Source organism: Panthera uncia (genome assembly GCF_023721935.1).
Source record: "Panthera uncia isolate 11264 chromosome D3 unlocalized genomic scaffold, Puncia_PCG_1.0 HiC_scaffold_8, whole genome shotgun sequence".
NCBI classification, from domain to species: Eukaryota; Metazoa; Chordata; class Mammalia; order Carnivora; family Felidae; genus Panthera; species Panthera uncia.
In genome coordinates this window covers 36945645-36971191 of record NW_026057586.1, presented here as the reverse complement: position 1 = coordinate 36971191, position 25547 = coordinate 36945645, and positions in this window count along the sequence as shown.

Below are 25547 nucleotides of genomic sequence, written 5' to 3'. Positions count from 1 at the left end.
TTTTTTCTGTTTTTATTTTATTTTTGAGAGACAGAGTGTGAGTGGGGGAGGGGCAGAGAGAGAGGGGACAGAATCTGAAGCAGGCTCCAGGCTCTGAGCTGTCAGTGCAGAGCCCAATGTGGGGCTTGAACTCCCAGACTGCAAGATCATGACCTGAGCTGAAGTGGGATGCCCAATAGACTGAGCCACCCAGGTGCCCTGTTTTGTTTTTTCTTTTAAAGCAAGTTCCAGGAAGGTAGGGACATTGTATCTTCCTCCTTCCATATTAGTTTCCCTAAGGGCTGGCATGACAAAGTACCACAGACTGGGGGCTTAGTCAATGGAAGTTTATTTTCTCCGTTCTGGAGGCTGACAGTCTAAGGTCAAGGTGCTAGCAGGGTTGATTTCTCCTAAGGGCCGCAAGGGAAGATGTGTTCCAGGCCTCTCCTTGGTTGGTAGTTGGGTGTCTTCTCCCAGGGTCTTCACATTATCTGCCTCTGTCGGTATCTGTACCCAAATCTTCCTTTTCTTGTAGGGACACAAGTCATACTGGAATACAGCCCAACTTAATCACCTCTTTTAATTTAATTACCTCTTCAAAGTAATTTTGACTCTAAGCACAGTCACATTCTGGGGATCTGGGAGTAAGGAATTCTGTGGGGACACAGTGCAGCCCGTAATACTCACCCATCCCCAGAACCTGGTCCAGTGCCTGGAAAATAGAGGGGCTCAATTAACTGTTGAGTGAATCAATAACTGTTAGAAGACAGCAGCCGTGCAGCAAGACTGTGCCGCCTGAATCCTCCCTTCTCCTTGTGTCTTCTGGTTATAGTTTTTTTTTTTTGTAATGTTTTTATTTATTTTTTGAGAGCGGGGAAGGGGCAGAGAGAGAGGGAGAGAGGATCCAAAGCAGGCTCTGCGCTGACAGCGAAGACCCAACGCAAGGTTCGAACTCATGAATCATGAGATCATGACCTGAGCCAAAGTTGTATGCTTAACTCCACCCAGGCGACCCTAATGACAGTGGTCCTTTCCTCCAGCCTGTGGGCCTGAGCTTGTGGCTGTTGGGGGATAGTTAGCAGGAGAGCAGTGCAAGGCAGATAGATCTGCATAGGGTTGGATTTTATGGCCACTACAGGTCTGACAGTCTCTGCCACGTGCCTGATTTACTGGGAACATTTTAGTAAGAAGCAAGACAATCAGACAAGGCTGAATGCATGGCCCCAGGCAGGGTTCAATAAGACCTGGCAGGCTCTGCCTCCCCAACCACAATTGCCTTTCTCCAACCACAACTGCCCTCTTAACCTCTAACTAATGAGTGCTCAGAACCTACCCTCTCAAAGGTGAGGGGGAGACGTAAATTAACATTAACATACAGGAGTTCCATTGAAATGTTTAAAAGCCAATGAAGCGTCTTTAATTCAGCTTTACGCATTAATTACCAAAATGAAACAAGAGCATACCTATAACAAAAATTGTGAATTAAAACCCTTTCAGTCTTGAATACATTTATCTACTTAACTATAGAACCATTTATTCCTTTGATTTTTGCCTGTGATATGAAAGAAAAAGAAAAAATGAAGCAATTAGAAGTTATTGAACATAAACCTATTTTAAGATTATGTTTAAAACCTCAAAATCAGGCAATTACAGCAATATTTAAAGCATTTCAGATAAATGCTGTTTTACCAGGCTATTTCTTTTCTTTCCTTTTAATTTCTGGCTTGTAAAATTCAAAAGGGCATTTTAATTTTTTAAGATTTTTCTTCCTAATTGTAAAGGTAATACATCCTTATTAAAGAAAATTTTGGGGATAGAATAGCATAAAGAAAACATCTAATCCCACCCTCAGAGAAATTCATTGTCAGCCTTCTGGTATATTTCCCTCCAGTGGTTCGTTATAATATTTAAGGTAATGTGATTATTCTCTATAAAGTATTTTGATTCTGACTTGACCAGATCTTTTCCTTATGCTATTAGAATTCCTTGTAAACATCATTTTTTTCTATTTACTTGTTTATTGTGATATTTCTTATATTCAACAAGTACACAAATCTTAAGCATACAAATCGATGAACTTTGACATATGTGTATACCTGCATAATCACCATCCACAGTTCCACTGGGGGGGGGGGGGGAGCGCCTGCATGGCTCAGTCGTTAAGGGTCTGACTTCGGCCCAGGTCATGATCTGGTGGTTCGTGAGTTCGAGCTCTATGTTGGGCTCTCTGCTGTCAGCTCAGAGCCCACTTCAGATCCTCATCTCCCTCTCTCCCTCTGCCCCTTCCCTGCTCGTGTTTTCTCTCTCAAGAATAAATAAACATGAAAAATAAAAAACAAACATTTCTACTAATTCACAAAGCTCCTTTTTGCCTCCTCCAATCTTGCCTATTTTTGAGCTTGGTTTAAGTGGAGCTAAATTGCAGGTTATCTTTTGTAGCTTAACCAACTGAATCACCCTGGTGCCCCTCACCAGACCCCTTTGTAAAGTGATATACTGATTACCCTCCCACCAGCACCAGGTGAGAGCTCCAGTTATTCCTATTCTCACCAACACTTGACACTGTTAGGGTTTTTTCCCCCATATTGTCAGTCTTTTCAATTTTAGTCATTCTCCTGGGTATGTTGTGGTTTCTCATTGTGATTTTAATTTGCATTTCCCGCGTCACTAAAGGCATTGGGCACCTTCTCTTTATGTCCTGTTTAAAAAATCTTTGCCTATGCAGCACCTGGGTAGCTTAGTCTGTTAAGTGTCCAACTCTTGGTTTCAGCTCAGGTCATGATCTTACAGTTTATGAGTTTGAGCCCCGGATAGGGTTCTGTGCTGACATCTTGGAGCCTGCTTGGGATTCTCTCTCTCTCTGTCTCTCTCTCTCTCTCTCTCTCTCTCTCTGTCTCTCTCCCTCTGTCTCTCTCTGTCTCTCTCGTGAACTTCTCCTGCTTGCTCTCTATTTCTCTGTCTCAAAAATAAATAAACATTAGGGGTGCCTGGGTGGCTCAGTCGGTTAAGTGTCTGACTATCGATTTCAGCTCAGGTCATGATCTCAGGGTTTGTGAGACTGAGCCCTGAGTTGGGCTCTGAGCTGACAGTGTGGAGCCTGCTTGGGATTCTCGATCTCTCTTTCTCTCTCTCTCTATCTCTCTCTCTCTCCCTCTCTCTCTCTGCCCCTCCCCTCTTGTGGTCTCTCTCTCTCTCTTAAAAATAAATAAATAAAAACTTTAAAAAAGCAATAAAATAAATAAAAATTTTAAAAAGCCAAATCTTAAAAAAAAATCTTTGCCTACAACAGGCTGTGAATTTTCCTAAAACATCATTTTTAATGATTATATAATATATCATTCTGTAAATTCACCATTTTCCTATTTTGAGATACTTAGGTTGAACCCTATTTCCCACCAGTGTAAGTAAAAGTGTTAGTGCTTATTGTCTTATGTGGGCCAGGTTCTGTGTTAAGTTTTCACATACATGCTTAAAAGAATTATCCAGCAAGTACTGTTTTCATGCCCATCTTATAGAAGGATAAAGAAAGGCTGGGAAAAGCTGGTAACTTACCCAAAGTCATATGACTAGTGACGGAACTGAAATTTCAGTCTAGATCGCTGTGCTATAGATCCAGGATGATGAACTGTCTTGCCATTTACTTTTCAAATGATTATTTCCTCGTGATAAATACCTAGAAGTGGAATTTACTGGGCTGAAAGGTAGGAGCATGTGAATATTCCTGGCAAACACTCCACCAGTCTCTCCCATTTTAATCTCACCATTCATTCACATTGTAGGATTCCCCATCTCTTGGGCTTCTTTACAGGGAGAGATTAAGAGTTTTACACACTAACAATTATGCTTAGAACAATGATTACAGTAAAAAAAATTTTTTTAAGTTCTTAGTTATTGAAAACTAACTGTGGGCCAAGCACTTCACATACATACTTTATCTTATTTAAAACCCACAATCATCCTGCAAGGAAGGCAGTGCATTTAGTATTTATAAATGCGCAACCAGGATCAGAGAGAGAAAAGAGTTTGCCCAAAGGCATGTGATTCCTCAGAAGCACTGAGGACTCAAAACATCTAATTTCTGTGCTTTCCAGCTACCACCTGCCACTTTGGCAGGTACAATAGACAGTTCTACTGGCTTCCGTTCCCAGCCTGCCCCACCCTGTTTCCACGATGTGTGCCCCAGGAGGCAGCCTATGTCGGCTCCCTGGCTCTCTGGGGAGAGGCCAGCAGATTAGTGGGAGGAAGGAAGGGAGTGAATTCTAGGTATTCCCACCGACCCCCCACCCCCAAGGTCCCTTTCTATGGGTTGCCTCATCTGCCTGCATCCCCAGACAAGAGCTCTCTCCACACCGCGCCCCTTCCATCCCCTGGTTCTAATGACAGCACCCTCCTTCCCTGCAGTGGAGTGACTGCATCTGCTATTTCTAGCCTCAGAGTTCTAGATACTTCTTTGTGGTTTAACTGGTTTTTTTTTTTTTCTTCTTGAGACCTTGAAGGAAAGAATCACCTGAATGACAGCAAGCTTCGACACTGTCCCACCAACACACTTGGGCCTTCATCAACCCATCAACTGTTGCAGCTGAACTCTTTTTACAGGCGTGTCCCCTAGTCAGATCCATCCCAGGTAAGGGAGCAGCCCAGCCTCCCTCACCCCGAGGGTGCTGGTCTCTCCTTCGAGGTGGGGCTGTTGGGACGTTGTGCAACCTCAGCTCTCCAATGGCTTCAAAAACATTGTTGGAAGTTAGTCTGCCTCATTTTGTGTGTGCTAAGAATGATAGTGCTGCTCCTTCCAGCTCTCTACATCCTGAGTAGAATAAACTGATTGTTTTTTAAAAAAAACTTTTCTTGGGGCCATAACTTCAAATTTTCAGAAATGTTGCAGATATATGATGCAGAACACTCTTTTTATAGCTGAATCCTCTCAATTTTAACATTTTGCCACGTTTGTTTTGTTATTCTCTCTCTCTATCTCTCTATCCTGAATCAGTTGAGAGTTGGCTGAACGCCCCACGTGCCTTCACCTACTAAGACTTGGGTATAGATTTCCCAAGAACAAGTTTATATTCTTTCATAGCTCTACTGCAGTCCTCAACTTCAGGCTATTTAAAATTGGCATGGGGCGCCTGGGTGGCTCAGTCGGTTAGACATCCGACTTCAGCTCAGGTCACGATCTCGCGGTCCGTGAGTTCGAGCCCTGCGTCGGGCTCTGGGCTGATGGCTCAGAGCCTGGAGCCTGCTTCGGATTCTGTGTCTCCCTCTCTCTCTGTCCCTCCCCCATTCGTGCTCTGTCTCTCTCTGTCTCAAAAAAATAAATAAACGTTAAAATTGGCACAACACTTTTATCTAATCTACAGTACATATCGTCTCTCTCTCTCTCTCTCTCGTTAACCCAGTAATGTCCTTTACAATGGCCCTATGGGAGAGGCAAAAAATTTGCCTTAGATTCTTTCCCCTTCAATCTTTCAAATGGAATAAAAGCCTTAATCTGTGCATGACCATGCTCTCAGTAGGGGGTGGGGGTGGGTGGGGAGGAAAACCAGCCCAGCTTCCTTAGGCCATTGGTGAAAACTCACTGTAGCCAGGAACAGAGTAAAAACAAAACTGTACCGTGGGATAGGCAGGATTGTGCCCACGACCGCAGCTGGAAGAGGGGCAGGAGAACCGAGAAAGCCCCTCCACCCCCTAAAACCAGGGACATAGTGCATACCTACATCTGAGGCTCAATCAGACCAACATAGGAAATACAGCACCACTCCCTCGATGCCCTCTGATTGCTAAACGAGCACATTTTAAATAATAAGTAACAGCAGAATCTTGGGAGAGAGACAGGATAGCAACCAAATGTTCAAACAGACGCTCTTAGATGTGTGGTGCAAAGGGAAGACCTGAAGTTCAGACCTGAACAGTTATTGTTCTGATAAAGCAAGCCCCGTCCTAAACACAAAGGGTCCCTACTGGAATTTGCAGCTTGTGGCACACAGACGGTAACCGCAGCCACAGTTCGTGGCAAACCCAGTCTGATGCTTGTCTGCATTACTTCAAACCCCCATACTAACGGTCTTACTGAAGGAAAGACATGTCAATTGCCAGGCATAAAAATGATGACCTTAGTCTTTTTGTCCTCCACAAGATGTCCACTTCCAATAAAACATTATGAGGCATACAAAGAGGTGTGAAAAAATATACTCCCAAGAGACAAAGCAATGATCAGAACCAGAGTCAGATATGACACAGACATTGGAACAGACAGGACACTTAAAATAACTCTGATTAATGGAAAAGGTTGACAACATGCAAGATGGGATGACTAATTTCAGCAAAGAGATGAAAACTGTAATAAACTATAATAAATAATCAGATAGAAATCCCAGAAAGGAAAAGCACAGTAGTTACTGGCTCATCAGTAGACTCAACACCACTGAGGAAACAATAAGGATGTTTGAAGGCAGGTTAATAGAAATTCCTCCAACTGAAATACAGATAGAAGAGTGTATATGTTGGGTCGGGGGAGGGGAAAGAGAGCATTCAAGGAGTTGAAGGGACAATATCAAACAGTCTAACATATGCATAATTGGAATTCCAGAATGAGAAGAGAGAGATGGGGGCGCCTGGGTTGCTCAGCTGGTTAAGCTCTTGGTTAAGCGCTTGGTTTCGGCTCAGGTCCTGGTCTCGGTTCCGTGAGTTCTAGCCTGACCATGGGCTTTGTACTGACAGCAAGAAACCTGCTTGGGATTCTCTGTCTCCCTCTCTCTCTGCCCCTCCCCCACTTGTGCTGTCTCTGTCTCTCTCAAAATAAATAAATAAAGTTAGTTTTTTTATTTTTAAATTTAATTTAATTTTTAATTTTCTAATGTTTTATTTATTTTTGAGTGAGAGAGCGTGAGTGAGGGAGGGGCAGAGAGAGAGGGGAACAGAGGAGATCCAAAGTGGGTTCCATGCTGACAGCAGAGAGCCCGATGAGGGGCTCAAATCCACAAACTGCAAGACCATGACCTGAGCTGAAGTCAGATACTTACCGACTGAGCCATCCAGATGACCCTAAAAAAAAATTTTATTTTAAATTTGAAAAAAAAAAGAAAGAGAGAAAAGAGAGAGGGAGAATGGGGCACAGGAAATATATGAATAAATAATGGCTGAGAATTTTCCAAAATTAATGACTAGCAACACTAAATCACAGACTCAAGAAGCTTTGGATGAATACCAAAGCAAAACACACACACAGGCATATCGTATTCAAAGTACTGAAAACAAACACAAAGAGAAAATCTTGAAGTCAGCTAGAGTGCAGAAACATTACATACCAGCGGAACAAAGATAAGAGTTGACAACAGATTCCTTATAAGAAAATAAGGTCCCCTGGCTGGCTCAGTCAGTGGAGCCTGCAACTCTTGATCTCAGAGCTGTGAGTTCGAGCCCCCCATTGGGTGTAGAGATTACTTAAAAATAAGATCTTTTAAAAAAAGAAAAGAAGAAGACAATGGCATGACATCTTTAAAGGGCTGAAAGAAAAAGCTTTCAACCCAGAATATCCTATACTCAGCAAGAATGTCTTTGAAGAAAAAAAGAAAAAAAAAAGAAAAAATAAATACTTTCTCACACAAACACACACTGAGGAAATTCACCGCCAGCAGAACTACTCTACAAGAAATAGTAAAAGGAAGTTCTTCAGGCCAAAAAAATATATATCAGACTGAAAACCTAGATCTACACCAATAAGTGAGGGGAACTAGAAATTGAATAAATTAAAGTAAAATATAATTCTTTTTTTCCTTATTTTTAATTACTCTAGGACATAACTTCCTGCCTAAAGCAAAATAGTAGTAATGTATTACATGTTGTAAGTAAATGTAAAAGTAAAAAAGTGTGACAATAGCACGAAGAATGAGAGAAAGAAATTGAGAACATTGTTGGAAATCCATTATACTAAATGTGAAGTGCTATAGTGTTATTTCAAGATAGATTCTGATCAGTTTAAAAAACTGTATTGTAAACCCTAGGGAAATCACTAAATTTTTAAAAATATTTTTATTTATTTTTGAGAGGATGGGAGAGAGAGAGAGAGCAGGAGACAGAGGATCTGAAGCAGGCTCTGTGCTGACAGCAGAGAGTCTGGTGTGGGGCTTAAACTCATGAACCACGAGATCATGACCTGAGCCAAAGTCGGTCGTTTAACTGAGCCACTCAGGCGCTCCACTAAAAATCTTTTTAGAGAGGTGTACATCATAATTATAGAGGAGAGAAAACGGAATCATAAAGAGTGTTCAAATTACCCGAGAGAAGCCCAAAAAAGAGGAAAAAGAGAAAAGCCCAGCTAGCAGAATGATAGGATTTAACCCAATCATATCTATCACATCAATAATGCATTGAATGTGCTTAGGTAGGGAGAGATAAAACATGTAAACAGGAAGCAAAAGGAAGCTGCAGTGGCTGTATTAACATCAGATAAAAGAGATTACAGAGCAAGGAATGTTATTAGGGACTAAGAGGTATTACATCAGAAAAAGGAGTAGATTCTCCAAGAATATGTAGCAATCCTAAACGGGGATACACCTAGCAACAGACGTCCAGCCTCTGTGAAATACAAAGTGTTGGAAGTGAAAGGAGAAACCGTCAAATTCACAACTGCGGCAGAGACTTCCTCTTTCTCCTTTCTCGTCATTGACAGAACAACGAGGCAGCAGATCCACGAAGATAAAAAAGACGTGAACATCACAACCAATCATATCATGTTTCCTCAGCCTCTGGGGTTGGCCTTTCTAAAATCCAATTCTTATTTTTCTCATTTTTCCTGTGTGATTTCCCTCCTCCCCCCATCCCAACATGGAAGCATTTAGGATCTCCTCTTTATCCCTCATATTCTGAGATGTCATGATAATGTTCCTCGGTGTGAGTCTTTCCTTCTGTTTGACTGGGCATTTATTTGGTCAGCTGATGTAATCTAGAGATACTGTGTTCTCAGATCATTTCTTCCCTCGTGTTTCCTTGTTCTGTTTTCTGAAACTGCTATTAGCGGATGTTGGATTTTTAAAGTTTATTTATTTATCTTGAGAGAGAGAGACAGTGCACACATGTGAGTGAGTGGGGAAGAGGAAGATGGGGGGGGGGGGGAGAGAATCCTGTTCAGGCTCCACACTGTCAGAGCTGAGCCGGGTGCTGGTTTCAAACTCATGAACTGTGAGATCATGACCTGAGCCCAGGTCAGCCACTTAACCGACTGAGCCACCCAGGCACCCCAAATGTTGGATTTTTATATTAAGTCTCCAATGTTCTCAAATGATCCCTCCTACCTTCCCTCCTACCTTCCTGATTTCTATATCTTTGCCTTTTAAACCTACCTTCTTGGAGATTTTTTCTTTTTTTTTTTTTCCTTTTTTAAAATTTTTAATTTTATTTATTTATTTATTTTGAAATTTATTGTCAAATTGGCTTGGTTTCCATACAACACCCAGTGCTCATCCCAAAAGGTGCCCTCCTCAATACCCATCACCCACCCTCCCCTCCCTCCCACCCCCCATCAGCCCTCAGTTTGTTCTCATGGAGATTTTTTTCAACATCATCTTCTATGCATTCTATTACATTCATATATTACAGTTATATTTTTAATCTCCAAATGATATTTCTTGTTCTTTAATCATTCCTCTTTTTCATAGACTCCTATTTTTATTTCAGAGTGAAATGTCCTTTTTTAAAATGTTTTTGAGGATGGTATTTACAGTGTTTTCTTTAAATTATCTACTGCTTTCTTCATTGTCTCTTTTCTCCAGGTTCCTTTGCTTCCCTTCAATTTGTTTTGCAATCTGACTCATTTTGAAGCCTCACTTAAATGTCTGATGGTCTTGATTGGAAGGGACTACCATTATTTAAAATCTAACTAAAACTTCAGAGTGCATGGAACAATAGACTTTATTATGGAGTGATAGGGGCCTTTCTGTGAGTTACCCTCAGGTTTCTAGAAGCTTCTAGAAGCCTTTTTTTTTTTTTTTTTGCCATTCCAACTCTCCAAAAAAGAGTGAAGGAGGAGTTGTGGTGACAGACTCAGCCAGAAAATGTATGAAAGAAATGAGGGAAAATGGGCAGTAAGGGAACTATTGGAATAAAAGAACATAGTGAAACAAATACTGGGTTAGGAATTCCTTCAATCTAAATATGGCAATGAAAGTTGGGAAAAGTTAGGATAAAAACTGGGGGCACACTTGGGTGGCTCAGTCGGTTAAGCATCCGGCTTCAGCTCAGGTCATGATCTCATGGTTCGTCAGCACAGAGCTTGCTTGGGATCCTCTGTCCCACTTCCTTCCTTCATTCATGCACACACGCATGCGTGCATGTGCTCTCTCAAATAAAATAAAATAAAATAAAGTAAAATAAAATAAAACAAAATAAATAAAATATAAATTTCTTTAAAAAATACAAAAATACTTTTCTAAAAATTCGGGATATGCCGAGGTATTCAATGTGTGGTTACCTGTGTTATGAAGACGGGACAGTAGAGAGGGTGGTGTTCGGTGTTTGCTGTTCACGTGATTTTACCTGTTGCCAGGCCTGCACGTGACCTCCAGCCTGCACTGACCACAGCCGGGCCTGCACTACTCCCTTGCATCCCTATGTGTTAGCCTCAGCATTTCACAAGCCCAACTACATAATTTGTGGGGTCCAGCACAAACTGAAAATGCAGAACTCCTTATTCAAAAATTATTAAGAATTTCATGGGGGAAATGGGGAGATACTGGTCAAAGGGTACAAAAGGTACAACTTAGTGGAAGTTTAGGGGAAACAGAGTTAAGTGCATGAGATTGGTTTGCTAGTTATGACTTCAAAGAGGTATGCATAGGGGTGCCTGGATGGCTCAGCTGGTTGACTGACTTCAGCTCAGGTCATGATCTCGGGGTTCAAGTGCCATGTCAGGCTCTTTGCTAACAGCTCAGAGTCTGGAGCCTGCTTTGGATTCTGTGTCTCCCTCTCTCTCTCTGCCCCTCCCCCATTTGCAATCTCTCTCTCTCCCTCTCTGTCTCTCTTTCTCAAAAATAAACATAAAAAAAAAAATAAGTATCCATAAAGAAGTAAAGGTTATGAGAGACCCTGGGTCAACAGCAAGTTCACATGGACTTTTGGTGAGGTATTGAGTGTACATTTCTCTGCTGGGCTAGCTCTAGAGCCAGACTGCCAGGGCTCCTATCCCAGCTTTCCCACTGAGCAGACGCAGGACCTGGACATGTGTCACTGCTTCTCTTTACCCCTTAGTCTTCTTACCTCTACAGCAGGTATAATAGTAGCTATGTCATGGTTGTTATACAATAAAATGAGTCAGTGCCTGAGAACCCAAAAACATTGACTATTGAGGTGGAGACAGGTAGGTGAATCTCTGATGGCTGAGGGTAACAACACCTCTGTGGGATGCTTCCTCTCCAAACAGGAACAGTTAATGGGCTCTGAACAGAACAGTGGCTGGTCTGTTTAAAGCTGGAGGACAGTTCTCATTTTGCCTTCCATAGGTGATGATCACTTGGTTTACCAGGTTGACCTTGGCCTGGAGTCTGGAGGAACAAGCCACTATTTCCATATCTGAACTATTGGTTGAGATGCCATCTTTCCTCTCTTCTCTTCCATTTCAGTTTCGAAGTCCAAGCCTGTAGGTCTGGAGGGTCCAGATCTGACCCCGCCTTCCCCAAATCCAGTTACTGATGAGGGCTGTCATTGGCTGGGATCCCACTGGCATGTGGGGCACACGCCTGCTGCCCAAGGCTTTTTTTGGATGCTAGTGGCAAAAGCACAGATAGTGTAAGATTAAATAAGAAAGTTTGGGCTACAGTAAATAATCTATGACAAGGCAGGATAGAACAGGCCTCAGAGACAACAGCAATGCATTCTTTCCCTTCATGTGCCATCTTCTGCCTGTACGTGGCTCTCATTCTCTCACACTAGTGCATATGCTTTGTGAGGCTATCTAAGATATTGTCAACAAACCTAGAGGAATATATGGTGCACGGTGGATAGTGTTTCATTGTGAAAGATAAAGGCTGACTCTGTAACACATCTGAGAGTTCTCATCTCCTTGGACCTTGAGTGACGATAGGCAAAAAGCAGATGACTTCAGAAGGAAAAGCCAGAGTAGAACTGAACACTGCCTGCAGGGACCTTTGATCTTCGTCTGCCCAGGCTAGCTTTGAAATGAGCTGTATAACTCCTGAGCATTGGAAATGTTCTGGAGCAGAGGCCAGTTACTGTACTGCACCTGAATAAACAAAGAGTCACGGGACTGCCTCCTCACTTCCCCTTCATCAAAAGCAATTCCCTTCTTAAAGGGATACTTATGTTTCTGCATTCATAATTTCCCTGCCAAAAGAACGAGTTAATGTTATTCTGATGCCACTTGAGAGAAGAGGTAAAATTCCTAGATCCCATGGAAGAAATAATATACACTCCAGAAAGAAGGAAGCTAGGAAATGTAAGATTCAGAGGAAGTGAATAGAAATAGAACTTGAATCAAAATATTGTTGACTAGGGGCACCTGGTTCGCTCAGTCAATACAGCATGCAGCTCTTGATCTCGGGGTTGTGAGTTGGAGCCCCAAGTTGTGTGTAGAGATTACTTAAAAATAAAATCTTAAAAATATTTATATTGTTGACTAGAAAAAAAGATAGCAGAGAAGTGCACCTGAGTGGTTCTGTCAGTTGAGCATCAGACATTTTTTTTTAATTAATTAATTTTTTTGAGAGAGACAGAAACAGTGCAAGCACAGGAGGGGCAGAGAGAGAGGAAGAGAGAAAGTCCCAAGCAGGTACCATGCTGCAGAGGCAGGGTTCGAATCCACAAACTGTGAGATCATGACCTGAGCCGAAAACAAGAGTTGGACACTTAATCGACTGAGCCACCCAGGTGCCCCGAATGTCAGACTCTTGATTTCAGCTCAGGTCATCGCCTTGGGGTTGTGAAATCAAGCCCCATGTCAGGCTCCATGCTGAGTGTGGAGCCTGATTAAGATTCTCTCTCTCTGCCCCTCTGCCCCTCTTCCTGGCTTGCCTCTCTCTCTCTTTAAAAAAAATAAAAATGTATCAGAGAAGAAAGAAAAAGTGAACAACCATTGTAATGCTAGAGAAGCCCAATTGAGTGAGAATCTGTAAAACCTTCTGGAAAAGCAACATGGGATGGATGAATGAATAGGAGATAGATAGATGATTGATAGATAGATAGATAGATAGATACACAGATGATAAACAGTTTTCCTGATTACTGGTGATGTTAAGGACCTATTCATAAGCTTCTTGGCCATTTTTATACATTCTTTCATTAATTGTCTGAATGACTTTTTTTTCAATGCCAAGATCAGCAAAAGGGACTATAAATAACTTCAGAAACAAGAGAAGGGAGAATGTATAATAGATGCAATGTAACAGATCAGAAGGATAATGCAGACTCTTCAACACCTATTTTGCTTTAGTCCTCTATTTCATGAAGCAAAATCTCCAGGCTAAAAGGAAGAAAGGCAGCCCCATGTATAGGAAGGAATGGTGGATCCATAAGACAAATTGGGGAGTAAGGAAGAGATCTAGTGGTCCACTGATAACTATTTTCCTCTTCTTTCTTGAGAACTTCCACATTTTAGCTAGATATGGGATAACCAACTTTCCCGTTTGCCCAGGATTGAGAGGTTTCCCAGGAGGCAGGACATTCAGTGCTAGAATTTGTGAGAAGTAAGGGAGATGATTCATTTTCAGAAATACTAAATACAAGCTGTGCTGTCTAATTAACAATAGGTTTACAGCCTATTGGAAATATGTATGAACCAACCCCACCCTCCCTGCAATGGAGTCCCAAACCCTTGGGCACTTCACTTTCTGGTCTTCTTCCCCTGTCCTTTCCTTGGGCTTATTTTCATAGGTTTTGCAATGAGCGTGCACCAAGGAACAAAGGGACAGGTACTGAAAGTCTCTGCATCACGTCTGGGAATGTACATTTGTTCCAATCAGACAACTTTTTGCCTTAACGTGGGCATAGGTGACTTCCGGGTAAGGCTGTAACCTCTGTAGTACTCAGCCAGTGAGGAGTCAGAGGAGAGACTTGCACGCTAGGAGATAAATTGCCTGTTCTAATGGCCTGTCTGTCAGACACCTGCTCTTCAAGAACGTTGATTAAAGCTTCACTTCACTGTGTTCTGAGTCTCCGCGTCCCTCCTTTGATTGGGTCAATGGGCTTATTTCTAACAACCTGGAAAAGACCCAGGGAAACCATGATCACCTAGGTAGGTCCTCGACGACTCAAGACGAAAATGATTATTTCCCAGCCTCTTTTCCAGCTACATGTGGCTATGGGATTAAGCTAGGACCATGAAATAAAAGAAAAGGTGATGTCTGTACTTTCCGAGGTTTTCACATTAAAAGAAAGAGCCCTTCCCTTCCTTTCTGTCTTCCCACAGGCTCAAAAGGGGAAGAGAGAAGGAGCAGGTAAAGCCATCTTAAATTATGAGATCGAATCCACCTGTTAAGAATGCAAGAGCAGCAGGAGAGGAGGATGCAGACTCCCTGGTTATTAGGAAGCTGCCATAACAACTAGAGATACTTACCCAGCTTTTCTGGGAGAGAAAATAAACTTCTATTTTGCTTAAGCCCCTGTACTTTAGGCCTCCGTTTATAGCTGCCTGCATAATATAAGAGCTTAACCAGGTAAGCTAAATGATTTCAATGGATTTAAACTGGTGTTTTTGAACTTCAGACAAAGAAAGACTGCATGGCCCATAAACCTTAAAGTGATGAGTTTGAAGACAATCTTGGGTCATTTTCCAGAGTAGATTAATAAAAGGATGTTGATGAGTCACTTTAAAAGGCAGCTGAAATTGCTAGGCTCTAAAATGGTGGCACCGGGGCGCCTGGGTGGCGCAGTCGGTTAAGTGTCCGACTTCAGCCAGGTCACGATCTCGCGGTCCGTGAGTTCGAGCCCCGCGTCGGGCTCTGGGCTGATGGCTCGGAGACTGGAGCCTGTTTCCGATTCTGTGTCTCCCTCTCTCTCTGCTCCTCCCCCGTTCATGCTCTGTCTCTCTCTGTCCCAAAAATAAAAAACGTTGAAAAAAAAATTTTTTTTAAATGGTGGCACCAAGAGCAAGCCTTGTTAAGCTTGTCTTGGTTTCACTCTTTTGAGACGGTTCCTATGCTGGTAGGTCAGCAGAGCGTATACTTGTGATGAGGCTACTGAACAAGAACATGCGTGACATCCATGCAGACTTGTTCTGGGTACACATACAACTAGGTGGAGTAATAACTGGTTGAACAATCATACCCAAAGGGTATTGAGTAATACATCAACGTCAACTTGGAAGGAAATTTCAAGATATAAGCCTGGATCTAGCTAAATATTTTATCAGTGATTTGGACTGATAGTGAAGTGCGCGTCGAATTGGCAAATGACGAGGAAAGTAATAAATACTGATGAAGATAGAATCAGGACTAAAAGTTCTTGTTGGCTAGAGTGGCAGGATGAAACTAACAACGTGAGGTGATAACTGTGTGTTCGTGCACTCAGATTTTTTTTTCCGAAAAAACACACGTCTAATAAGAGAAGAAATGGGGAAGATATGAATGAGTGTTGTTTGTGGGAAAGAATTGGAATGTTTTAGCTGTTGGTTCAAAATGAGTCGATGGGCAGAGCTCGAGCAGTGCTGGCTGACTGCATTAATGGAGTGACATGGTCTTCCATGGAGGGGGGAGGGTGGGTCTGGCTCTGTTAGCAACATTCAAAGTGGCAGTTCTCAGACTACCATGTGAAAGGTATAGAGGCACAGCTTAGAGAAGTGGAGGAAACATGAAACTGACCTCAAATATATGGAGGGCTATCCTGGGGCACTCTCCACAGCCATGACCCTGGTCCCTCTCTCTGATGTTCACCTTTTCCTCCTCTGTTTTATCTGACTATCCACCTGAGGTTTTATCTGACTATCCACCTGCTCCTGAGGTTCAGCTTGGCACTCTGTTCCTGCCGCTTATCTTCACTTATCGTTCATCCTGCTGCTTTCTGTGAGAAATAAGCCCACTGACCCAATCGGAGGAGGGACACAGGGACTCACACAGTGAGGTGAGGCTTTAATCAACGTTCTTGCAAGACAGGGTGTCTGATGGACAGGCACACACGGGGCAGTTAAAGCAAGCAATTTATCTCCTAGCGTGCAAGTCCCTCCCCTGATTCCTCATTGGCTGTGTACGACAGGGGTTACAGCCTTACCTGGATGTCGCCTATGCCCATGTAAGGCAAAAAATAGTCTGATTGGAACAAATGTACATTCCTTGAGGTGCTGCAGAGACGTCACTTCTTTGGCACACGCTCATTGCCAAGCCTGTGAAAAATAAGCCAGTGAAATGGAGAGGGGAAGAACAACTAGGAAATGAAGTGTCTATGGGTCTGGGACTCCACTGTGTGCGTGTGTGTGTGTGTGTGTGTGTGTGTGTGGAGGGGGGGTGGTTCGTACAAATTTCCAATGGGTTGTAAAACCTATTGTTAACTAAGCAGCACAGCTTTTTTTTGGTATTTCTAAAAATGAATCATCTCACTTCTCACATCTCTGCTTTGGGATACTCTCTTTCCGACCCAAGACACTGATGTCAAGGAGATTGAATGGACACGAATAGAGGAGCTAAGGGTGAGCAGTGGGAATGGTTATGCCCCCAAGCATTTCCTCTTAAGAAGGTGTTTTTTCAAATTATGTATGAAAAAGGTAGTCAAGGGGAACACGTCTTTTGATTACAGGGTCATGAGTTCGAGCGGCAGATTGGGGCAGATTGGGCGTGGAGCCCGCTTGAAAAATAAAATTTAAAAAAGTAGTCAAGGGGCATCTGGATGGCTCAGTCGGTTAAGCATCTGATTCTTGGTTTCGGCTCAGGTCATGATCTCACGGCTTCGTGGGTTTGAATCCCACACTGGGCTCTGCACTGGCACTGCAGAGCCTTCTTGGGACTCTCTCTCTCTCTCTCTCTCTCTCTCTCTCTCTCTCTCTCCCTCTCTCTCTCTTTCTGCCCTTTCCCTACTTGCGCTGTCTCTGTCTCTCTCTAAATAAATAAATAAACTTAAAAAAATAATAAAATAAAGTACCCTCACCCTCATTTTTAAAAAAAAACAGTAGTCAAAAGAGGCAACTTTTTAATATGTTCTTTTCTTTGAATTATAGAAGTTCTCTATGCTTCTGAGGGCTAATTGGTAATATAGGGCAGTATGATGAACTATATACCTTAAATAGCCCTCCAAAGAAACAACTAAAACTGCTGAATAAAAATTTTAAAAACATGTATTTATAAATGCATCACTGAAATTGCACTAAAAAAGCTTCCCAAGCCAAAAATGAAATGAAAATTGAAATCCAGATAGGAAAAACGGCCCTGAGGTTGGCTTTCACCTTGAGGCCATCTGCCCAACTCTAGTGACCTTGAGCTTTCCTTACATAGCCCTTCAGGGCGCAAAACTCAGAAGCTAAACTCCAAGGCCTTCCTAAACTGCAGCATCTAGAATGATACCCTGCATAAACCTGGGAACCCCAAAGACTACAGCACCAATATAATGAACTACAAATAAATTTGCTCTGATGAAAAACACAGACTTGCTATATTGACTTTTTAACATTGGATCTGCTCTAGTAATGTGTAATCCTCAGGAGAACTCATGACTCATATGAGTTTTGGCCTCAATTACAACTACCTACGAGGTTTTAAAAACATCAGTCTAAAAGGTTAAAATAACCTTGGGCACCCAGAGAAGCAAGCCAAATATCTTATGAAAGAACATACCTGAAAGTCAAGTCTTAAAGAATTTTCACAGCTTAAGTTCCAGAGAACAGGAGTTCTCTGGCAAGTATTACATAGTATGCAAGAAACAAGGCAACATACATGAGTGAGAGCAGACAAGAGATTCAATCTATAAAAACTTGCATTAATTGGAATTGTCAGATACTAATATAAAATAAATTTGCTTAATTTATACATAGAAATTAAAAAGGGAGGCACACTATGCTTAGAGAGAAGAGCTAGTTGAAAATAACCAAGCATATGGGGGAACTTGGCTGGCTCAGTCAGTGGAGCACGTGATTCTGGATCTTGGGGTCATGAGTTCAAACCCCACGCTGCCTATAGAGATTATTTTTTTAATCTTAAAAAAAAGAAAAAAAAAACCAAGCACAATTTTAATGGCCAAAATGTAAATGACACTACAAACCAACTAGACCCAATAGTATGTACAGAACATTCCATCCAATAATAGCAGAATGTACCTTCTTCTCAAGTGCACATGGGATCTTCTCCAAATAGAACATATGCTAGGGCATAAAACAAGCCCCAGTAAATTTAGAAATCAGAGGCACCTGGGTGTCTCAAACAGTTGAGCGTCTGACTTTGGCTCAGGTCACCATCTCGCGGTTCACGAGTTTGAGCCCCACCTCAGCTGGCTACTGTCAGACTGTCAGCGCACAGCCGGCTTCCAATCCTCTGTTCCCCTCTCTCTGGCCCTTCCCACGTGCCCTCCCCCTCCAAATTAAGAAATCAGTATTAAAATCACACTATTTTTCTATATTATATATAATATTAATATACATATTAATATATATATAGATTAACATCATATATAGATATATATCATAATAGATATATATAGATTAAAATCATACTACACATATACCGTATATATCTACATACTTTATGTGTAGAGTAAAATCATACTATATATTTATCATACTATAGACATCTGACCACTATGAAACAAAATTAGAAATCAATAATGGAAAAAAAGTAGGATATTCACAAATATAGTATATGGAAATTAAATAATATACTCCTAAATAACCAAAGGGTCAAAGAAGAAATCACAAGGGAAATTAGAAAATACTTTGACATGAATCAAAATGAAGCACAACACACCAAGCCTTATGGGATGCAGCAAAAGCAGGACTTCGAATGAAATTTATGCTTGCAAATGCCTATATTTATAAAGAAGTGGCACACCTGGGTGGCTCAGTCAGTTAAGTATCTGACTCTTGATTTCGGCTCAGGTCATGATCTCAGGGTCGTGAGACTGAGCCCTCTGTTGGGTTCCTCACAGAGTGTGGTACCTGCTTAAGATGCTTTCTCTCTCTCTCTCTGCCCCTCTCCCCCACTTGTGCACACATGCAAGCTCTCTCTGAAAAAAAAGAAAGATCTCAAATCAAGAGGGTAAACTTCTACCTTAAGAAACTAGCAAAAACAAACAAACAAAACAAAACAAAACAAAACAAAACAAAACAAAACAAAACAAAACCATGCAAGCTAAACCCAAAGCAAGTGAAGGAACAAAATCATAAAGACTAGCAAGGAAATAAATAACACAGAGAATAAAAAGAAAACAATAGATAAAATTAACAAAACTGAAAGTTTTGCTGGTCTGAAAAGATATACAAAAGTGACAAAATTTTAGCTAGACTGACAAAGAAAAAAAGAGAGATTCCAAATGGTAAAATCAAGAATGAAAGTGGGGGTGGGGGTGGGGGGGTGTGCCTGGCTGGCTCAGCTGGTGGAGCATGCAACTCTTGATCTTAGGGTCTTGAATTAAAGCCCCATGTTGAGTATAGAGATTCCTTAATTTAAAAAAAAAAAAAAAAGAATGGAAGAGAGATATCACTTTTAACCTCTCAGAAATAAAAAGGAGTATAGGGAAATACTATGTATGCCAATAAGTCACATAAACTAAATGAAGAACAAAATACTAGAAAGACACAAATTACCAAAAGTCTCACACACACACACACACACACACACACACACACAGAGAGAGAGAGAGAGAGAGAGAGAGAGAGAGAGAGAAAATCTGAATAGAGCTATAAGAAATAAAGAGGTTAAATGATTAAAAAAAAAAACTTTTTATGAAGCAAAACTCAAGTCCACATGGCTTCACTAGTGAATTCTACCAAACTTTAAGGAAGAATAAACACCAATCCTTTACAAACTCTTCCCAAAAATAGAACAGGTGGATCTACTTCCCAACTCATTCTATGAGGCCAGTGTTACCCTGATACAATTAGACAAAGACATAAGAAAACTACAGACCAAAATACTTTATGAAAACAGACTCAAAATACCATCATCAAAATACTACCAAATTGAGTTAAGCAGCATATGAAAAAGATTGTACACCATGACCCCATGACCAAGTGGAGTTTATCATAAGAATGCAAGGTTGTCTTATGAAACCGTGAAGACCAACAAATGTAATAGACTCTATTAATAGAATAAGAGACAAAAACCACTTGATCATCTCAATAGAGGTAGAAAAGCAGTTGACAAAACCCAATAGCATGTAATGAAAAAGTACTCAATAAACTAGAGATAGAAGAAAAATTCTTCCCTTGTTAAAGGTCATCTGTAAAAAAGTACACAACCAACAACATACTTGATGATGAAATACTGGATGTCTAAGATCAGGAAAAAAGTCACTTCTATTCAACATTGTACTGGAGGTTATATAGCCAGGGCAATTAAGCAGAAGAAAGAAGTACAAGGCATCCAAATTGGAAGGAAGAAGCACAACTATCTCTATTCATAGATGACATGATCTTATATAGAGAAAATCCTAAGACATTCCTACAGACAAACACAAGTATTAAAACTAATAAACACTTTCATCAAGATTGCAAGATACAGTGTGAATATATAAAAGTCAATTAAATTTTTATACATAAGCAAAAAATATCTGAAAATTAAATTTAACAAAATTATATATATAATAGGATCAAAAAGAATAAAGCACTTAGAAATAAATTTAACAAAAGAAGTACAAGGGCACCTGGGTGGCTCAGTTGGTTAAGCATCTGACTTCGGCTCAGGTTCATGGGTTTGAGCCCCCAGTGGGGCTCAGCACTGATGATGTGGATCCTGCTTGGGATTCTCTCTCTCTCTCTCTCTCTCTCTCTCTCTGCCCCTCCCCTACCTGTGCGCGCTCTCTCTCTCTCTCTCAAAATAAATAAATAAACTTAAAAAAACAAAAAAATAAAAAAACAAAAGAAATGCAAGACTTATACACTAAAAATGACAGAATGTTATTGAATGAAGTTAAAGGAGACCTACATAAATGGAAATACATCCCTTGATCCTCACATTGGAGGTTAGGATTTCAACATATGAATCGGAGGGGTGGCACAAACATTCAGTCTATAACAGCCACCAATAGGACAAAGAATAATCTCTTTGGAAAATGATTCTGGGACAACTGGATGTCCACATGCAAAAGAATGAAATTGGACTCACCTCATACCATGTACTCACCTCATACCATGAACTCAGAATGGATCTAAGACCTAAATGTAAGAGTTACATAAAGTTCTTAGGGGCACCGGAGTGGCTCAGTTGGTTGAGCATCTGACTCTTGATTTCAGCTCAGATCATGATCTCATGGTTGTGAGACTCACATTGGGCTCTGTGCTGAGTGTGGGGCCTACTTAAGATTCTCTCTTTATCTCTCGCTCTGCCCCACCCCCAGCTTGCACATGCTCTACCTCTCTCTCAAAATAAATAAATAAACATTTAAAAAAAAAAACTTAGAAGAAAATATAAGAGCAAGTCTTTACAACCTTGGATTAAGCAATGTTTTTTTTTTTAATTTTTTAATGTTTATTTATTTTTGAGGGAGAGAGAGAGAGAGAGAGAGCAGGGGAAGGGCAGAGAGAGAGGGAGACACAGAATCTGAAGCAGGCTCAAGGCTCTGAGCTGTCAGCACACAGCCCAACGCAGGGCTTGGACCTAAGCCAAAGTCAGACGCTTAACCGACTGAGCCACCCAGGCGCCCAGCAATGGTTTCTTAGATATGGCATGAAAATCACAAGTGACAACAGAATAAGTAGATGAATTGGATTTTATCAAAACTAAAAAATGTGCTTCAATGGATGCCATCAAGAAAGTGAAAAGACAACCCATAGAAAGGGAGAAAACATTGTAAATCATATATCTGAAAAGGGTCTATTATCCAGGGATGCCTGGCTGGCTCAGTTGGTAGAGAGCATGTGACTCTTGATCTCAGGGTTATGCATTTGAGCCCCATGTTGGGTGTAGAGATTGCTTGAAAGATAAAATCTTTTTTTTAAAAGGTGGGGGGAGTCTTGTATCCAGAATATATAAAATCTCTTACAACTCCATAATAAAAAGATAACCCAATTTTTAAAAATGGACATGAGATTTGACTAAAGACGTCTCCAAAGAGACATACATCAATAAAATTATCAGTGAGTCTAAATATTGTTAACCTTTATGGAACAAATAGAAATAGTGTATTTAATCTCCAAACTACCAGATGGGTAAAAATTGTGAAGGGGAAAAAACAGAATGGATTTTTTAAAAGGCAAAAAAGGACACAAGAAACAAAACAAAAAGATAAGACAAGTAGAAAGTAAAAATAATAATTTAAAAAAGAAAGCAGGGGGACGCCTGGGTGGCCCAGTGAGTTCAGTGTCTGACTCTGGCTCAAGTCATGATCTCACAGTTTGTGGGTCCAACCCCTGCATCGGGCTCTGTGCTGACAGCTCAGAGCCTGGAGCCCGCTTTGGATTCTGTGTCTTCCTCTCTCTCTGCCCCTCCCCTGCTTGCACTCTGTCTCTGTCTCTCTCAAAAATAAACATTAAAAAAATTTTTTTTAAAGAAAGTAGAAAATAGGAGAAACAAATTCAAATATGATTCTAAATAGAGTATACTCAGTTTTAAAGACAAAGTTAGGGTCGCCTGGGTGGCTTAGTCAGTTGAGCGTCCGACTTCGGCTCAGGTCATGATCTCATGGTTCGTGGGTTTGAGCCCCACGTCAGGCTCTGTGTTGACAGCTCAGAGCCTGGAGCCTGCTTCAGATTCTGTGTCTCCTCTCTCTCTACCCCCTTCCCCCCCACTCACACTCTCTCTTTCAAAATAAATTAACATTAAAAAAAAATAAAGACAAAGTTGCATGGATTTAAAAAATCTAGTTATATGTCATTTTCAAAAGACATGCCTAAAACATAAGACACAGAGAGTTGTGAATGACAAGATAGGAAAAAAGTACCAAAACAGAAAGATAAGTGGTCTAACTATATTAACATCAGAAAAAAAAGATGCGAAGGTGAAATTAAAAGAAGAGGATTTCTTGTCAATGTAAAGAAGAAATGTCTAAGGGAGTCAAACAAAAGTGAAACAAGTGACCTCTGGAGTCACTAAATTTCCCATCCCTTGAGAAATTCAAATCCGAGGTGATGACTATTTGGTCAGTGTGTCAGGGGGACATTAAACCACCACAGAAAGGATGGGACTTAATGACCACATAGTTCCTCTCTATTAGGGGACATCCTAATATTTTATCTCATTTTCCCATCGTCTTTGATATTGTTTCATTCTCTCATGGCTAGAAGATTTCCTGATTAGTCATGCATCAGCAGGAAACTTCTGACGTTCCCACCTCATTATGAAGCCTCATCTTTAAGGTAAAAAGTCTTGTGCACATGTGTGTATAGGTACGAGGGTGATTTATGTGTGCATTAAACTGTATGTGTACCCACATGTCCACTGTTAGGACATCAATTTCCTCCACTTGGAGATTTGTCTTCTAACTATTTGTCTGAGAAAGCCTCCCAAAGGGAGATTGTAATGTCATTCATCATCTAAGTCAACAACAGTTAGTAGCCTGAGTTACTAACAGATAAGCAAAGCAAGATAAGCATTGCAAGGCCTTCAGAACAGGGCAACATCGTTTGAGGGTGGGGTGGGTGGCAACTACTTGGCAATAGTATTCGGCTGTTCTTTTGCAATAAAGGTCCTGGGGTTTTTAACTACCAGCTCACAATGTGTCAAAAAAAAAAAAATCTCAAAGAATTTTCGGGAAGGTCTCCGGGGCTGGGAGTGGATAAGAGCCAGCTCTACCTGCTCCACGATATTCCAAGGGTGGGGCCCGGAGAAGTGGTTTCCTAAGCATCTCCAGAGGATTCTGAATCACATGAAGGACGGAGAAACATGAATTTAAGGTATCTCAGGGCCTTGGCATAAAAGAAGTAAGCTCTTTTCCCATGCTTTTAAGTACCAATGTCTCTAGAATATTCCTTGATTGTTTTCTTTTACAGGAGACACAGAGATTATAAAGACATTAGGAGGTGGTATTCTCACTTTATTCATTTTGGGGAGAAAATCATTTCAGGTCTTTATTTTCAGTCATATTTTACTTATTTATCCACTTTGAAAGGAGATCATGTCATTGCTCAATGTGATGGTCTAAGTGGTCTCGGAATGTACCCACAAGAAAAAGACAAAATGCTTGTGGTTTTATTTTCTTTGCTGGTATAGAAACCTAGGTTAGGGAATGTGAGTACTATGACCCTGAAAGAAAGTCTAGTAACAGTCTCAAGAGGACAAACCAAGCCAGCAAACGCTCATTATAGATGTGATCAAGTTGCAGGACAAGCCAAAAAGAGGAAATGAAAATAATTGCAACTTCTATAGTCACTTGCTAACTAAATGGTCTATAATAATATGATTTGAAGTGTTTATTTTAAATTATTATTTTTTAAATTTCTATTTATTTATTAAAAAAATTTTTAGGGGCGCCTGTGTGGCTCAGTAGGTTAAGCTACCAACTTCGGCTCAGGTCACGATCTCTCTCCCAGTTTGTGGGTTCAAGCCCCAAGTTGGGCTCTGTGCTGACAGCTCGAAGCCCGGAGCCTGCTTCAATTCTGTGACTCCCTTCGTCTCTGCCCCTTCCTTGCTTACGCTCTGTCTCTTTCTCTCTCAAAAATAAATAAACGTTAAAAAAATTATTTTAACGTTTGCTTATTTTTGAGAGAATGAGAGAAAGACAAAGCACAAGCAGGGGAGGGGCAGAGACAAAATCCAAAGCAGGCTCCAGCTTCTGAGCACAGAGCCTGATGCGCGGCTCAAACCCACTAGCAGTGAGATCATGACCCAAGAGGAAGTCAATCGCCCAACCAACTGGGCCACCAGGTGCCCCTTAATATTTACTTCTAAGAGAGAGAGCGAGAGCCCGAGCATGAATGGGGGTGGGGGTAGAGAGAGGGAGACAGAGGATCCCAAGCAGGCTCCAAGCTGTCAGTGAAGAGTCCAATGTGGGGCTCAGATTCACAAACTGTGAGATGACCTAAGCTAAAGTCGGACATTTAACCGGCTGAGCCACCCAGGTGCCCTTAAATTATTTTTTAATGACAGTAATGGGGAAGGATTCATAGAAAAGGTAACTAAGTTTTATTAAAAAAAAGAGGCAATAGAGCAAAGGAACAGCTGATTTTGTTCCCTCCTCACAAAGTCGCAGAATTTAATATTTTTACCAGAAGGTACAAACATGAATAAACTTTAGTAAACACAATCTCATCAGACACAAAATATGTCTGAATTCATAATGTTTGGCTCATTATGAATTCATTATGTAAGAGCCATTTAAGAATTCAAGCTCCAGCTAAACTGCACGTGTTCTCCTATAGATTAAAGCTCTCTGAGAAATAATTGTGTTCCTCTTATATGTACCCCGTATGTCTTCACCACTGCTGACCATGTAATAGGATATCAAAAATGCCTGTTGGTTAAATAATTGAATGCTTTTCAAAAAGCATTCATTGTGAA